Below are 18,848 nucleotides of genomic sequence, written 5' to 3' on the forward strand. Positions count from 1 at the left end.
ACTCTACCCTCTTTCTCATTTAATGACCTCACCCCACTTTCTCTTTCTCTTTTATTATTCATTCTTCATTCTTTCTCTCTCCTTTCTTCTATTCTTCTTCTCTCTCTTCCTGTTCGTATGCATTCCCGCAACCGCAATCAGTACTTTGCTTTCTCTTTCTTTGCTCTTTCCTCCTCTACTTCCTCTCTCTTCTCTACGTTATTCCCTCTGATTTTCTTGCCTTCACTTCACTTCCACGTATAGGTAAAATTCTTTCTCCTCTTCTGCAACTTCTTTATTCTTCACTCCACTCTTCTCTTACCTCTTAACTCCTCCTCCTCCTCTACTACACGCATGCTTAGCTTCCTCTCTCTCTTTTCATAAGACTCACTCTTAACTCGTTATCTCTACTTCTTCTTCTCTTGCTTCTCCACTATGCAACAGCAAGCTTATCCATTTCTTAAGTCGGTCTCTTAAGTCGGTTAATCATATAAATATATAATATATATAATATATAAGACATATATATATATATATATATATATATATATATATATATATATATATATATATATATATATATATATATATATATATATATATATATGCATATAGAATATATTTAATTAAATAACTAATGGGCTTTGATCGGGCTTGTGGGCCCGCTTGTAATATCTTATGCGGGGCCCACTTTCAAGTGCTAATATTCATACCTCTAGGTCCAGAAATTTACGCTGATCATTTCCTCGCTTTCGGTTCAGTCTAATTCCACTGTTGTGGGACCCACAAACGATGTCTGACCTCGATCACAATGACACGTTCGCCCACAATAATAAAATAATACTAGAAAAAGATGCGTGTGTGCAAAAGCCCTTAAGGTTTGGTGTTCATTTGATCCTCCAATTCCCTGTTTGAACTTTGCTGAACTAGTTGGTCGACTAAGTCGACCATGCATTCGACCAATGGTGTGTTAAATCCGAGAAAATCCAATTTTAGGGTTTTTCACTCTCTATTAAACACACTTCGTGTTTCTTAGTGTCCTCTGCCTCCAAAACACTTTGAGAACTTGAGAACATGGGAAGACTCGTTTGAAACTCTCTTCGGTGATTTCAAAGATTCCTCTGTAAGATCTGAAGTCTCTCATCTCCGATCTGTCAGTCTAAGGTTAGTATCTCTTCTGTATTGTAATTTATTCTTTCTTTGATCTTGTTTTTGTCTGGGATTGAGAAGAAATGCTGCATTTTTGCAACTATCTCTTCCATGATCTTATTCTTTTCTTTAGGGTTTATGATCAGCATAGAGATCTCAACCCTAATTCTTGTAAGATCCGTTTGAAACCCTAATTCTTCTTATGGATCTGATTTCTTAGCCGACTGAATCTAATTTTCATGATGTACTTGTATTTGATTATGATTACCTTTCCCTTGGATGAGATCTAAATCATCCCTTGTCTCTGCTGTGATTTTCATAGTATATTTTTCATCGAATTCTAGGGTTTTCACCCAATTGGGGAAACCATGATTTTAAATTGAAGGTAATGTTTTTAATCATTATTAGTGCCCGATCTTTACTCCCTTAGTGTTAGAATACTATCCTATAGTTTTCCTCCAAGTTTCGTGAAGTTTCGAACCCTGTAGATTGAGTTTCGGATCAGAATTCCCGTATTTGCTTCATACTGACTCTGTTGGTCGACTAATTGGTCGACTGGGTCAGGAGACCAATCAATCGACCAATGAAGTCAGTAGCTTTTTTTTTGGCTCAGTTTGACTCGTTTGCTCTCTGATCTTTCAGACTTCTTTCCTAATGTTATATCTATGATTGTTAGGGGTTTAATTGCTAAGTTTGGAGCCTCTCTCTTTGATCTTTGGATTATCTTCGACGATAATCAAGGTAAGGACAGTTATTTCATAATAACATAGATCGCGTACTCTTTGGTTTCTACTTTAAGAAACTCTAAGTTTAACTACTGTTTCTTGTATTTTATACTTTTGATGTACTACTGTAAGTATAGTAGCCCTTCACTTATGTATTCTTTTTCATTATTCAAGATTATATGAAATGCTTATATTACATATTGATTAATGAATAGACTATGCTTTTACATTCTCGTTGTATGATGAAGTGTTGATTTTGTATGTCATGATTGATATGAGAATGTGATTGATTAGGTATGGTTTGGGATTGAGAGGTGTCCTTTTGACACTTCTGTCCTTGGACATCAACCGAAATAGTATGGGATGTTTTAGGGTTTTCCATTGACACCTTCCTGAATCATTAGTTGTCATACCTAGGACTGTCTAGCAGTGTTTGGCAAGGATGTCCACGTTATATCATACCCGATTCGGAAGGGTATTGAGACTGAATGACCCGTGGTAGCAATGGAGATTCATGGGCGCTCAAAACCGGTAACCAGTCCGTGAGAGGACATGAATCACATTGTGGTTACCTAAAAAGGGCCATTTATTGGGAGGGTTGCATATGGATAGACTTGGGCTCGTGGGCGCTCAAGATCGGTAACCAACCCGTGAGGGGAATTGAGAGCTTCCCGTTTACCATATGTAGATAACCAATAGGGTTGATGAGTCTGTAGTCCGGGACTATTAGGACTCTAGTGTGAAGGATACCGGAAAGGATCCCAAGAGTGGAGGAATGGATGTATCTGGAGCTAAGTTGATGTGACTAAGTAGATGACTTGCATTGGGCTAGGCTTAACCCTGACATGCGCCAGTACTTAGACCAATGGTGATGTGAGAGAGCGGTGACTTAACCCCCAACCATGGAATGTCCTGAGGGATGATGGACCCACTATCAACCGGAGCCGAGTGACTGAGACTTACGCAGAGAAGTATGGTGCTATGACTTAAAGCATGTCTGCCAATAGAGACCAGCATACATAGAGTTTAGATGCATACATACATTATATGTTTCATATTGCATTGCATCTTGTTATGAGTTAACTTCCCTTGCTAAGTTCATTCGAACTCACTCCTTTTTGTGCAACCTTTTTGTTAGATTATTCTATAGGTATTGACTATTATGAAGGACAATACGATGAAGCGCAAGCCGAAGAAGCGTACTACACGCAAGGTGCTGGCAACCATGAAGATAACTCTGATGATCCCTCGAGCGATCAAGTTGCATACTACGATTAGACGTAACGTAGAGTTGGAACATCTATGTTGGATTGATAAAGTCCATTACTTTGAAGATGTTATCTATAGAATAGAAAAGTCGTAGTTCAGTTTGGTTTTCTTTCCTTACTTTCTTTAGAAATAGTTGTAATTCTTTTTAGACTTACGTGCTACATTTCCACTGTAACTGTGGAGTGAGTTTCCGTCTCACTCTACTTCTTTTTGATGTGCTTACATCTGGTATCATCTTCCGCACTCTGATTATACTGATATTCATTTCTTGATTAGATCTTTTGTTTATAATATTATACTTGATTTTATCTGTTCATGATTATGTTATTGCATATGTGGGAGGATGATTTCCTCGATACTTGATCTTTGGGGCTGTGATCACACACCCAGGTATGCCAGTTAGGATACCGGCTGGGGGGATGTGACATGACTTGTTTAGTTAGGTGCACAGTTTTAGGTGTTTGAGTCTTCAACTTATGCTTTTGGGTGCATAAATCTTTTAGAAACTTAGCATAAGCTGGGACTTGCTTGATAGCATCTAATAGTGGGAGATTGATACGAACTTATTGGAATAAATCAATCATCTCTTGCATCTTAGCATTCTTTCTAGAATTTGGAATTGAGGACTCAAGAGCTTCAAGGAAGGGGGCTTTGGGAGTGTAAGATTTAGGAGTAGGACCCTCTACAATGGGAATGTGCAACCCCTTACGAGGAAATTGATGGGGAATACTCACAGGTGGTGTTTCTTTACTAGGCTTGTATGCATCATCGCCAGTGTCATGGGTCAAATCAACCTCCTCTCAACTCTCAAGATCAATGGGCAATGGCTTTGGAGTAGGCACAGGTGCATAATATTCCTTCCCACTACGTGTCATAATAAAGACTGCTTGGACTTGTTCTTTCCTATACCCAATTTGATGATTAGGGTTACCTATTGGTTGACTAGGTAACTGACCAACCTCCCTCCTACTAATGGCATCAGCTAGTTGACAAAGTTGGGTTTCCAATTTGTTAACGGACTGAGAATGGGAATGCAACAATTGAGTATTTTGCTCTAATCCACTAAGTGTTTTTAGTACCTTATCCTCAAATGATGAATTATGTGAGGGTTGTGGAGATGATGGTTGCTCATTCCTATAGGCATTTTGGTGCATATTAAATGGAGGTGGCCTATAAGGTATTTGATTAGAGGGATTGGGCATTGAGTTTTGCCATGAAAAATTGGGGTGGTTTCGCCATCCTGGGTTGTAGGTATTGGAATATGGATCATTGCCCAATTTAGAGACTCCTTGGGCCAAATGTGCATGCTCCTTAACAAACTCAGGGTATTGTGTAGCCAAACAACAATCAGTGACATGATGGGATAGGCTAGAACATAAAACACATGCTTCAATCTGATTAGGTGGAGAGAAACTTGTAGGAAGTGGAGATGGGGTTTGTTTTCCTAATGACAAGAGATGGTCCAATTTTTTTGATAGCAAATCAACCTTAGTGCTCATCTCAATGGTAGGATTGATCTCATAGAGACCACTCCTCTTTGGTTCCCAATGGATGGAATCTCAATCCTAGCTGCTAAAGCATGGTGTTGGGAGTTTTCACTAAGGGTCTCAAAAAGTTCCCATGCCTCATTCTCATTCTTGTGCATGAAAGTCCCACCACAAGAAGAATCAACCATTTGCCTATGTCGGTCTCTAAGGCCATCATAAAAGCATTGAACTAATTGCCATTTAGGAATAGCATGGTGGGGGCACTTTCTAAGTAATTCTTTTAGTCTTTCCTAGGCCTCATAAAATTGTTTTCCTTCTTGTTGGGAGAAACTCGTTATCGCTCTCCTAATGCTATTAGTACGGCCAATGGGGAAGAACTTTTTAAGGAACTCCTGTTGCATTTCTGCCCAAGTAGAAATTTTAACATTGTCCAAAAAATGAAACCAATGCTTAGCTTTATCGTTAAGGGAGAATGGGAAAAGAAGTAACCTTAAAGCATCAACTGAGAGGTTTTGTAATTTAACCGTAGAGGACACCTCTAAAAACTCATATAAGTGCTTATAAGGCTCTTCATTGGCAAGTCCATAAAAAGATGGTAACATTTGAATCACACTAGATTTGATCTCATATTGAGCCGCCTCTATGTCAGGCAACTTAATACAAGAAACCGGAGTATATATTGTAGGAATGAAATGCTCACTCAAGTGCCTCATTGGAGGCTCATAGTTTGCCATGGTTCTTTGCCTTCTAAGGTTGGCCAAAATCTCTTCTAACTCTAAGTCAAGTGGAGTCAACTCAGGGTTTAGGGACCGACGACCATGCATACACACAGAAGAAGAAAAAAAGAAAAAGCTAAATAAGTAAAATTAAAAGAAAATAACTATAGCAAAAGGGAGAGTTTAGGACGTACCCGAAGCGCAATCCACGTGGTCTTTTGAACAAAAGTTACACATGTGGGATATGAGGGATGGGGATTTTTAAAAATTAACCTAAACAACCAAATTTAATGCAAATATTACAATTGAAAAGTCCTAAATACAATTATATCTAAGAAATAAAAGATAACAACCTAAACTAATTATCGAATCGCTACTCTTGCAGTTACCTACAAAACAAAAGAAAAAGAGATTAGTTAAATGATCAAAAAAAAATTAAAAACTCTAAAATTTATGCCTACTTGACAAAAATCAATCCTAGCAACCGTGCTTTGGTTCCCCGGCAACAGCGCCAAAATTTGATCGTGTCGCTACCAATCAAAAATAAAATCCTATACTAATCTAGTAAGCAGAAAGCACGGGGTCGAACTATGGGGAACTAAAAGGCTAAGTCACTACGATTGAATTCAACAAAACTAAATTTAAACTAAATCTGCTAATTAATGTAAAAACGTTAACTATGAATATGTGATGATCTTTGGGATTTTGAATCCCCAATGCTTTTCCCTAACCGATATAACTCTACACTTCAAAGTAAATTAGGGATGATATTCCTAAATATGCCCTATCTTCGCAAGACTACCGTGTTTCGCGGAAGCTTGGCACACTTAGTTTGCTGAGCTATAGAACATCTTTGGCCAAACTCAAACACAATCAACTAGAAGATATAGAACAATCAAATTAATGAAATAAGCATGGTTTATCTACATCCCAAAGAAAAGGAATTAGCTACTCATTATCACAAAGTTCATAAGAAAAATAAAGATGAAACATAGGGAGAGAGAGAAAGAGAGAGATGTGGTCTTCTTCTTCAGCAATGAGAGAGATGAGAGTCGCGTTTGCCATCTTCTTTCCTTCTCTGTGCCCGTCGATTTGACCTTTATTCGTTCGAATGTTGGAAAAACTTAAAACTAGGAAGTTGTAGATATTTTCAATATCGTTGCATAGCATCTTGAATCACCGCAATCAAAGCTCATACGAGTGAGATATGCCCAAAAAACTAAAGGTAGGTCTGTTTACCCGATTTTCATATTTATTACCAATTTTGTTCCTTAAACCTCCACCTGTTTCCAATTTCGCTAAGATCTCACTTTTCATGATTTCTTGGGCAGCAAGATTGAATGCCATGATTTAAAATCCACCAATATCTAAAATATTTGCCAACTTTACTCCATAGTATCTGTAATAACCAAAATCACCTTATTCCTGAAAAATACACAAAAATACTCAATTAGCTCTCTATAATTAAATAAGTATGGGGAATTAAATCAAATAAATAATGGTAAATGCATGCTTAGCAATAGGGGAGAAGTATGCTTCCTTCCTCGAGACTTATTTCTCACATTGTAAGTCACAACATGCATCTTGCCAAAGGGTGGGCATCAAGATGAGATATCAATCATGCAAGCTCATCACCTTTGCCCTTTACGTGAGATATCCCATAGACCTTTTATACATCATTCAGTGTGCAATGATCCATAGAGTGCAACATCCTGAGGTGTCACACATAGGCACGGGCGTCTCTTAACTCTAATCTTTAGACACTTCGGAGTGGACTTCTCGATACCAGAAGAGTTGAGGGGAAATCTGGGAGATAACATTGGGAGGAAACTTATCTTTTAGATGGGTATTCGAGATGGACCAAACTCTCCAGTTTTAACAGATGATGGAGAGCGAGGTAGACATTAGGAGCAAGTTCCACCAGAGCATCACATGGAGGAGGGTGAATCTTCCGATAGTAGGAGGGCTCCACCGGTACCCGCCATTGATCCTGCCATATGGGCAACACTCTTGGCTATAGTAGAAAGAGTAGAGCAGAAGCATAATTTCATGAATTAGCAGATTGTAGAGATTCACACTCAACAGCAGGAGATGGTTTGATGAATGAGGGACATCCAAGTCTGAGTTGAGCATTGGGAGAACTTCCTTCGTCAGTACATGCCCCCGCTAGAGCACTAGATACTTACTTACTCCACTTATTCAAATTGGATTCATTATGCAACTGTTAAATCAAATTTTTCCAAAGTTCATGTTAAGCCTATTATTCACTCCTATTTAGTAAAGTCATTTATGGATTGATGACTCAGATGCCCCTATTGTATCACATAAAGTTAGGACTTGTATGAACCTAGGCTCTGATACCACATTCAATCACACCCCACCCAGCTGGATCCGGTCATACCCAAATACCCGTGAGGGTGATACACCGCAAGATCTAGGTTCACTGACAATTTCATACAATACATGACAAAGTAAAATTAAATGGACAGGAAATAAACAAGTTAAAGTATTTAATTATCAAGAATGAAAAGAAAGAATTATAATATCCAAAACTTCCTTTCAAAAACTAAACATTAGAGTTTTAATAAAAGAAAGAATGGTCAATGTTGCAGCGGAAATAATCTAAGGAAACTCTAAGGAAAAGAAACTCCATAAGAGCGGTCCTAGTACAAACAGGAAGCATTATATGCTTCCACTTCTTCTCCAAATACTCTGTCATGATAATCACTTGAAAAATGATTTTCAAGGCAAGGATAGTGGGGTCCTCATAACCTGTAGAATAGTTTAAAGAGCGTACAAAAATAAATGAATGAATTCATAGAACTTAGTGAGGTAACTAACAATCACATCATATATTCATCCAATTTCCATGTCATAATTCATAAGACAATTATGTATTTAATAATATAAATAAACAAATGCATGGTGATGATATGAGGTTCCTAACTATATAATACAGTCTCTAAAGTAGACATACATTAAGTCATACATCAGTCTTCTTTGGGCAGTCTCATCACTCTTCCCTCACGACACTAAAGCACGTCTATTGGGTTCTCCGCGGCTATTGGGTAAAGTCTTATCAAGCCATGATTAAGTCACCACTTTCTCACATCACCATTGGTATATGATCTGGCGCGTGTTAGGGATAAACTTAAACCAGGGCAAAGTCATACGGTCTCATACTACATATGGTCCGGATATCTCCCCTCACGCCTAGTGTCACATCCACCCAGCCGGTACCCTATCTGGCATACCCGGGATGTGATCCACAGCCCCGCAGATCCATAGTTCAGGGACCACATAATCCACATCAACGATAATACAATCATGAACAGATAATAATCACAAACTAACAATGAGTGATCACGGAATTCAAAAATAAGGTGTCAGACATAATCATAGTGCGGAAATAAATATCAAATCAGATAACTTAAGAAGGCAGTGGGCGGAATCCACTCCTTCACCAAACGGAAGTGAGGTCAAAATTAAGTTAAGTACAAGTCTCAAGTTATGAAGATAAATTAAAGTTATTACAATTCTTCTAAGTTTAACTGTCACAAAAGAAGTAGTAACTACTCATAAGTCTCCTCCACAATGGATATGTCCTCCTCAAAGGTGAGGACCATGGAGATCCAACATGACTGCTCCCATACAACTCCAGGGCTAACCCTGGTACGCCGGGTGATCTTCTTTGGTATGGTCACCGAAGTCTTCAGTGTAGCCAACCTCCGGATAGTAGTATGAGGTATCCGGGTCCGTCTCAGGGAGGGCACCATCGGAGAAATCACCTGTAGAGTAGCCTAACAAAATATTGCAACAGAAAAGGAATGAGTTCAAAAGAACTCAGCAAGGAAGTTATCCCTCCACATATAAACCACAAGATAATCATAAAATGATGTAGATGATATGAGGCATATAATGCAATATGACATTATTCTAAGTATGCTGGTCATCTATGGTAGACATGCTTTAAGTCATAGCACCATACTTCTTTGGGTAGTCTCAGTCACTCATCACCGGGGTGACTTGGGTCCTGCATCCCTCTCGGACAAATCCATGGTTGGGGTGTCGGTCACCGCTCTCTCACATCACCGTTTGGTCTAAGTATTGGCGCATGTCAGGGTATAGCCTAGCCCAATGCAAGTCATCTACTTAATCATATCATGCCAGTTCCGGATACTTCCATTCCTCCCCTCTCGGGATCCTTTCCGGTATCCTTCACACTAGAGTCACGGATATTACTCACCGGACTCATCAACCCTATTGGTCATCCACAAATGGTAAACGGGAAGCTCTCACGTCCCTCTCACGGATCATTTCACCGGTCTTGAGTGCCCGTGAGCCCAAGTCTAGCCATCTGTAACCCTACCAATAAATGGCCCCTTTCGGGTAACCGTAATGCAATTTATGTCCTCTCACGGAGTGGATACCGGTCTTGAGCGCCCACAAATCCACACTACTACCACGGGTTGTTCGGTCTCAATGCCCTTCCGAATCGGGTCTGATATGATAGGGACATCCTAGCCATACATCTAGACAAATCCTATGCATGTCATTCAATAACCCGGGAAAGCGTCAATGGACACCTTCGGAGAATATCCCATACTATTCCCTCCGATGTCCAAGGACAGAAGCACCAGTAGGGTACCCCTCAATCCCAAGTTATACTTAAGCAATCACATGCCCAAGTTCATCATATCAGTTCACAAGATACAACGTCATAATAAACATTCGATTCATGACATTGACATAAGTCATCATATATTGAAATTGATAAACATGATACAACATTGAAGTAATATAATGTAAACACAAAGCTACTGTTAAAATACATATGTAGCAAGTCTAACATGATAAGGATATGAATTAGAAACTATATTTACTAGGATAGGAATACCAAGTCAAGATTTCCATATCCTAGGTAATTACATCGATAACTATCCTTACCTTGAATCGGAGAAGAGAATGGTCCAAGATCACAAGCAGTGGCCCCAAATAGTCTTAAAGTCCTAAACAAGCATATATGAAAGGTTAGAGAAGAAATCAGAACAATCGGAGATCAAACGAATCAGAACTGGGCAAAAGTTGCTGATAGTAACTCTATTGGTCGATACATTTGGTCGATAGTATCGACCAATAGTATCGACCAATTCAATTCCAGGACAGCAAGCTGGCTTTCCGGATTCTTGCCCGCATTTGGTCTTCCTGGTCTCGGATTGACATGAAACTTGGAGGATAGTCTAGGCACAACATGGGGACACTAATTATCAAGAAACTTTCATAATCCAATGGTCCATTTGGAAATCCCCAAATTGACATATTAAGGTTAAGAGTTGTAGATCATAGCATTGGCTACAACTCAATGCAAATTAGGGGAAAACATGGGGGATTAGGTAGGGAATCGTTTAGAAGCAACATGGAGCACATATGCAAGGTATAGATTTAGTAAAACACGAGCTCCATCTCAGTTTTGGTAAATAAAGCAAGTTGGTAAGCAATAAATCATGGAAATGTGTAGTCAATGATCATGAGGTGAATCAATCATACCCACATCGGTGAAAACATCATTGTGTGGGGTTTAGAAGGTTCATGGCAAGGTGTATGCAAGGTTGCAGCACCTTGACCATGGTCCCAACAGTAAAATAGAGAAAAGATGAGTGAGAAAGTGATTAGGAGAGAGAGTCATACCTTTAAAGTGGAACAAGAAGGTAGGAATAAGTGGTTGGCAATGATTGATGAAGAAGATGCTTCACCACTACCAAGGAGGAGTTCTTGGGAGGCTCTCTCACGTTCCCAGATGTTAAAGACGCGAGGATAGGGCTCCAGTCTCGAGGAATAAATAAATAGAAAAGAATATTCTAAGAATCTTTAAATCTGGGCTCAGCAGACTTGTTGGTCGATACATTTGGTCGATGGTATCGACCAATAGTATCGACCAATTCAAACTCTGCAGAATTTTACAGAATAGTACAGCAACTTTAGGTGCGGACTTGGAGGGCTATACAAGGTCAAATTGCATGGGGTTTTCTCCTACAGTTCACTCAAGAGGTCTAGTTTCAGGGAGTACCTTCGGATTATGCACCGGAGTCCTTTTGCTATTTCAACTGTCTCGCTCTTCATCAGTGCGCAGATTCTAACTTAACACTGGTAATGTGCTCAAGGAAGGAGCAGCATCATCAATGTCCATAAAATGGAATCCCGACATTACGTCATCAACCAGTAGGGCCCATAAGTCCCTCCTACCACCACTTCGGGTCTTTGGACCTACAAACATAACAATGACCGGGTCGGGTCAGGGTTAGGTAAAAGCTGGATTTTACACCTAGTGCTCTGTTGGTTCAATACCTTCCCATCTATGAATGAAATCCTCAACAGGAGGCATATGTTAGATCCCATTCCTTAACCCAGTGGTCATTTACATATAATGGACAGGATGATCTGCATGTCCTCTCACGGTCTTGAACGCCCAAGAGCTCTTATCTATTATATGCAACCCTACTTCTCTATGATAATAGTAGGCCTGCTTAATATATAAGGCCCAACCACTAGCATCACGGGTTAATCTGCTTCAATACCCCTACCGGAAGGGTAGTAGTACTCACAGGGAGTCCTAGCCCAACACTTCTAGATATCTATAAATCATGCAATTGGGTTTAATGGCACCACATAAGGCTATTAGGGTAATGGGTGAACCCACAACCCTAGTGAAAAATACAAGGTAGAGAATAATATTCCCCATCTCCCTTCACATACATTTACATTCCATTCTCATAACAATAATAGATTTAAAGGCAAAGAGCAACACCATAAATAATAAGCTTACCTTCCTTTCAAGTCACACACAAATACAATATGATAAATAGAAATTACAACAATTTATATTCAACAAAAGACATTAAAATAACAACAATTAATTAAATATAATGCGGTTAGTTATTCCTCACCTTTCAATTAGATTCCTTTCCCAAAGATCAAGAATTCTTTCCCACAAGAAGGTGACAGAAAGATAATTTACCCTAATCATGCAAGAGCATTAACAAAATAAAGTAGAAGTTAATTTGGGTTTAGAAAAATATCTCAAAATATTCCCATAAAAACCCAAACGGAAAACTAGGTTTTAACTCGCCTTTTTAACCTAAACCAGCTAAATGTTATTATTTCGCCCTCGAATTGGAGTCGAAATGAAACGAAACGTTGGGAAAATCTAATAACATTAGAAAGATCATAAGGGTGTCCTCAATTTGATCCAATTCAATATAGATCAAAAAGCCCCAAATTTGGCTCTCCTAAATCACCCGTGGGTGACTCGGAGAGTCAAAATGCAAAATATTTCGCAAGGGGACTCACCATTACTCACTTACACTAAAAAGGGATAATAAAACCAAAAAACAAAGGTAACAATAACCCTAACACGCTCCCACAACCACAATTCCACGAATAAAGAGAAGAGAGTTATCCACATAATTGTGTCTAAGAGAAGGATTAAATAAATCTCACATTTCCTAATATTTTAGCGAATATTCGAATTACAAAACACCTTTGGAAGGATGAGAACTGCTCTTCTCCTTGGTTTCTCCTCTTTCCATAGCCTCAACCTCGTTCTAGCATAAAGAAATGCAGTTAAAGGTAAGTTATAACTTAAAATAGGGTTTAAAAACCCGGAATTCCGTTTTCGCCCCGAAACAAAAAATGGGGTGGGGGTTGGTTCACCCAACCGGCCCAACCAACTGGTCCATGGTTGTACCCCCAAACGAACTCCAGTTCCGATGATTCTAATTGCCGATCTACGGAAATGCCAGAATTGTCCTTTAACACTATCATAATTAATTTTCTCTCTTCTTTTAAACTCTATGAGAGTTATCATCACTAGGTTCATCCATGATCATTAGGTTCTCTTCCGAACCTTCGGACTAGACTCGAATGGTCCATAGTTGTTGCCGACTAGAGGCCCGGGTTCGCGGTCCTGAAATCATGAGCTAACGGGTTAGAAATCCGAGGGATTTCACAATGAGTCATCTTAACTGGACGATTGTAGAAAATTTCTAGAGGAATCTTGAATTTTAATACACTACTTGGAAGACAATTAATCAAATAACAATTTGTATAAACAATATCAGACCAACAACTTTTGGGAAGATTTCCATGAAAAAGTAAAGAACGAATCACTCTAGTAAACGTCTATTTTTGCGTTTGGCAACTCCATTTTGTTGAGGAGTGTCAACCCAAGAGGTTTGATGCAAAATTCCCATACTTCTAAGATGGGATTGAAAAGACTTGTTTGTAACTCTATGCCATTATCTATTTGCAAGATTTTAATGCTAGTCTAAAATTAATTGTGAGCCATATTACAAAAATCTTGAAATATCTACAGAACTTTATTCTTGGTCTCAATAAATATAATCAAGTAGCTCATGATTTATCATCAATAAAATTAAGGATAATTTAAAACCATCCCTAGAATCCACAGGAGAGTGCCAAACATTAGAATGCATAATCTAAAAAAATGTATTGGAAACATGAGTACTATTTGAAAAGGGCAACCTATGTAGCTTAGCAAAGTAACAAGCATCACAACAACTAGAATCAAAAGATAAAGATGAATTCAAAAAATTTAAAACCCTATCAGATGGACGGCCCATATACCAATGTCAAAGGTGTGATTTCTCAAGGTTTCTCAAATAAACAAAAGCACTATTTGTAGAGTCCAACAAATAGAGACCATGCTACATGAGACCTTCACCAATCGTCAATCCTATTATGTTTGTTCTAAAATATTACTTTATCCTTGGAAAAAATGTGTTATTCAAACTCTTAGTAATCTTGTTAACCAATAGTAAATTCATAGATAATGACGGCACAAACAATGCATCTACCTTGGTTGAAAATAAATTCAATTTCACATGTCCTTGAATGAGAATTGTGGTGCTGTTAGCAATCATAATAGGAGGGAAAGAGTTTACTTCATCACTACTCAAATTAGAAAAATAATATGAAAAATGGCACATTATACCAATTGCATCTAAATCCACTATAAAGTAATTTTAAGACAAAGTTGAAAGGACAAGAGGAGCACTAGCAATATGAGCAACATTGCTTGATTTAGTAGTTGAATAAATAGAACTATTTGATTGAAGGAGTTGTTGTAGTTGAGATACAATTCGTTCAAGAGAACCTTGAAAATCTAAAGAGCCTTTGTGCAAAAATTTTTGGATCTAATGTTTTAGTGGTAATTTGATCTTTAAAAGGACGCAAGTGATGATGCAATTGCTAGCATCTTTCTTTAGAATGACCATCATGATTACAATAATTATAGTGATAAGTAGGTCGAATTCCATGACCCTTCCCATAATTACAGCTAAAAGAAGCTTGATTTCTAGAGCCAAATATAGGAACAATGTTTGTTTTTGCAAACATTGCATAACTTGTCTTGTGGTTTCTTCTCTTTGAATAATGGCCCATGTAGTAGTGAAGGGGGAATTTTTGGATTCATAAGTATCTATCTGTTTAAATCTTCATATTCAAGACAGATACTGATTAACAATTGAAATACATGATCATGCTAATCTCTTTTTAACATATTCATCAATCACTTTGGCTGGTGGACAATATTGACGATGTTCGTCCCACTTTCCTTCAAGGTCTCTAAGATAATTAAAAAAAGATTGAGAGGTGCCTTGTTCAGCATGGTAAATTTATTGTTGCAGTTCATATACATCAGTCTCAAAGCATCTCACAAGGATTTAGACATTTCAGTATAACAAATATCTCATAAATCTAAGATTCGAAGTCATAACTTGGTTATCATTGGCAAGTCATTCACCATAATTGGAGTTGATTAGATATAGGCTTTGGTTTGTCCATTAACATGGTCAATATTTGAATGCCTACTAAGGGCAATAATTAGGGCATGAACCAAGTCAAAAATTTTCCTTTATTGAGTAAGGTAGAGGTAAGGCGGCTAGTGGATTCAAAGGAAACTTTAAGATCTATCATGATAAGAAATAGATTGCCCTCTACCCCTTTGGCTTTTTAGTTTATTTTTTTATTACCAAATCAACCAATCAGCCAAAATGTAATAAAAAAGAAAAGACTTAACCTCAAAGGTAAGAGCACTATGCATTAAAGAAACTAGCAACATTTTGCATTAAAGAAAACATTATCTCTTTGACAAAAAAACAAATCATTTATCTGCCTGTTGGGATTTGTTGTGGCAATTTGACCACTGGAACTCTATTGTAACAATCTGACCACTGAAACTTTATTGTGGCAATTTGATGAGGGCACCAAAAATAACTTGACAGGATTTGAGAGAGGCAACAATCGCATGAATGATGTCAAAGAACAGTGTTGGCGATCGGATCTAGCAAAAAGAGGCAATGATCTTCTCCCTTTTCCTTTTTTTTTGTTAATATATGGGCAGAATAAGTGCCATGATTAATCTTAGATCCGGTGTCGTTGTAGCATTCTCCCTTTCACCGAACGAAAGTCTTCAAGAATGAATCAATGATGAAAACAAAACATTGGCACACCGAACATTTGAAGTATGCTCTGATACCATGTTCAAAGATTAAAAAAAGAAGCAAGAAATAAATAAAAGATTTTAACGTGATTTGATCTTCAGTGTGAAGTCTATGTTCATGGTGAAATCCCCATTCAACATGCTACTGGGGAGAATTGTCATTATCTTTAGATAGAGATTGTTGGGAAATGTCATATTAGCATTGTCACACCAGCCTCTATTAGTTTTGATTATAACAAACACGAATTACTAATATCTATATTAAGTTGTGATTGTCCAACTTATTACGAAACTAAATGGACCAAACTCACTAAATGCTCAAGTCCAAGTCAAGATTAAGTAAACTTAGATAAGGAACCAAAGTCAAGATGAGCATCAAGATCAATGCACAAATAGATGCGAAAATCAAGTCAAGATCAAAACTTAGATAAATTCACAACTTAAAACACCTCCACATGCACTTATGTAACTGCACTAAATTATATACACATCATCATTAGACTGATCTAGGACATGTTAGGAGAGTGCATGAAGCTTAGGGTTGGTTAGAAATACCAAAAATCTAATCATGTCCTGAATGCACGTTAGTGTGCACTATGTGCTACAAACGGACGTCCTTTTGAGCCAGACGGTTGTCCGTGTAGTCAAAGAGTGCCAAACGGATGTCCGTCTGGTTTTGACTTAAGCTTAATAACTAATTTTTTAAACAGAGCTCCGGCTAATTTAGACAGATGTATGTCTGGAGTAAAAATAGGGAGAAAAATTATATCTATTGGGAGGTTGGGCCAAGCAATTGAAGGCCATCTTTATAAGCCCAACCACCCCCATTTGTGAGTTTCTACATTGCCTATTGAGTATTTACTACCTCACAATTCTCAAGCTCTAAAATTGGTGAACAAGCATTGATTATTTGTCTTCCTACTTCACTCAACTTTGAAGAACATTCCAAAGTTATCAAGCAAGCTCATTGGAGTAAAAGCTTGGAGTGATTTAAGGCTATTGGTACTTCATTAGTAGTCAATTCCTTTCTTTGAGGATTCATTCATCATTGCATCACACTCACACAAGGGGTAAAGTATCACACCCCTTGTTAGGTAATATCTTCCATCTCCTACATTGTATTGTTGTTCAATTCTAATCTAGGTTGATTATAATTGGTAGATGATGTTCTTGCCCTACTTACAACAAAGATTGTAAAGGGTGTTGTTCCCCTATTGAATATAGATTGTAAAGGATTTGATCTCTACCCATTGTATTAACAGAGAATCACTAGTGGAATACTCTCTTGAGGCCAAGAGAGGAGTGGACGTAGACTTTCAAAGTCGAACTACTATAAAATATTTGTCTTGTGGTTGATTGCACTATCTTGTTACATTAAAATTTACAATTTATCTTGTAGTTGCAATTAAACCGAAAAATTAGGCAAATTCACTAGTTGCAACCTATCACCCCCTTCCCCCCCCCCCCTCTAGGTTACCTTAACACAGATGATAATTTACATGATGTGGTATTTTACAAGAGATGGAGTTTTGCAGATAATAGGAACTATACAAAGCTTAGGATTGTTAGTCTTCATGTTATATTGAAAGACTAACATGTTTTATCAAAAAAAAAAAAAAAAAAAAAAAAAGACTAACATGCCATAACAGTAACTAAATTAAGTTAAGAAAAACCAATGAGAAAAAGTAAGTTATTAAGAAGAAACCATCCCCAAAAAAAATAAAGAAAAAACATTGGATTCAGAGTCTTCATTTAATGAAATAATGACCTTTCAAATTGGTATAGAAAAGCTACCATTGGACTTCTATAATAAATTTCAGCCCGTTGCCTCTTTCTTTAGTTCTTTCTTCTGCTATTAATTTCAAAGAACTTGCCTTCAAGGATCAGAGCGATATACAAACCATGGTTCCAACTTCTGCATACATGCACCTACTTATTGTTGAGGTATTAAGTCATACCCAACTTATGTTCTAATATGGGCTATCAGATTAGTTACGATCTAACAGTGTAATGAGCCTTTGTGGGAGAGTCCAATTACCTATAGAACTTGGTGCAGTTCTATAAATACTAGTTGGAAGCAATGGTCTGGGTATTCCAATCTAGGTACTCAGGGTGTAATGCTTTAACAATCTTGTGCTTAAACCTAACCCTAACAATCTTAAAGCATTATCAAATTTCTTTGAGAGTTTCGTTCGGTGGAATACTAGAAAGGAGAACGGACCGATTGAACTCCCGCATTCAATTTCAGAGTATGTTTTCAAGTTTGTGCGGGTACGTTTACCATATTGTGGTTTACAATTTTCATGATTCCTGTTATTTTCCTTTTTGTTTAACAAACAGTGAATCGAATACCGTGTCTTCTTTAATTCATGATTTGAATTATGCTTTCATGATTTGAGAAAAAATATATATTTTTAAATAGTGTTAACAACTCAATGTTAAAGAAAGTGAAGATTCACAAGTCACTCACTCACTTTCTTCTTCTTTGTATTTCGTTTTAAAATATTAATTTTTAAAGCAGTGAATCGATTACCATGTCCTTTTTTAATTCATGATTCATGATTTGAGAAAAGAAAGTGACGTTGGGATTAAATTTGAAAAAGGGGTTTCAAAGAGGTTCATCATTCACGTTGGCTTTCCCACTTGACTCGTTTTATAAGAAATTCATTAATGTGGTTATTTTTCTATTACATGATTACTTTAGAAAAAGTGGAATCTATGGTTATTTTATTCGTTTTAATAAAATAATTACTATTCATTCCATATGTGAGTTATCATGATTCCATCATTGGTTATTATTTATTCGATTTAATAAAATGGTTTCTATAGTCCCTTCTGGTGGACAACCGTTGGTAATGGCTTCTAAGAAACCCTTAATTATGGCCATATCAACAATTTTTTAGCTATTCCTCAAACCTGTTTTGAGTGTGCAATTGAATTAATTATCTTCTTTGATTAACTTTATTTAATATATCCAGGATTAAAATGGATGTTGTTTCAATTG

General features: G+C 37.4%; 1 non-coding gene across 1 annotated transcript; it reads left to right on the forward strand.

Moving 5' to 3' along the window:
• The first annotated feature begins 4,855 nt into the window (after window positions 1-4,855).
• LOC149022458 (small nucleolar RNA R71) lies at window positions 4,856-4,962 on the forward strand. The gene has a single exon (XR_016172649.1). It is a non-coding gene; the product is annotated as a small nucleolar RNA R71 (small nucleolar RNA).
• The last annotated feature ends 13,886 nt before the right edge of the window (window positions 4,963-18,848 follow it).

The sequence above is a fragment of the Hakea prostrata genome, chromosome 3 (assembly GCF_041222555.1).
Source record: "Hakea prostrata isolate BN-2017 chromosome 3, UWA_Hpros_2, whole genome shotgun sequence".
Classification (NCBI taxonomy): domain Eukaryota; kingdom Viridiplantae; phylum Streptophyta; class Magnoliopsida; order Proteales; family Proteaceae; genus Hakea; species Hakea prostrata.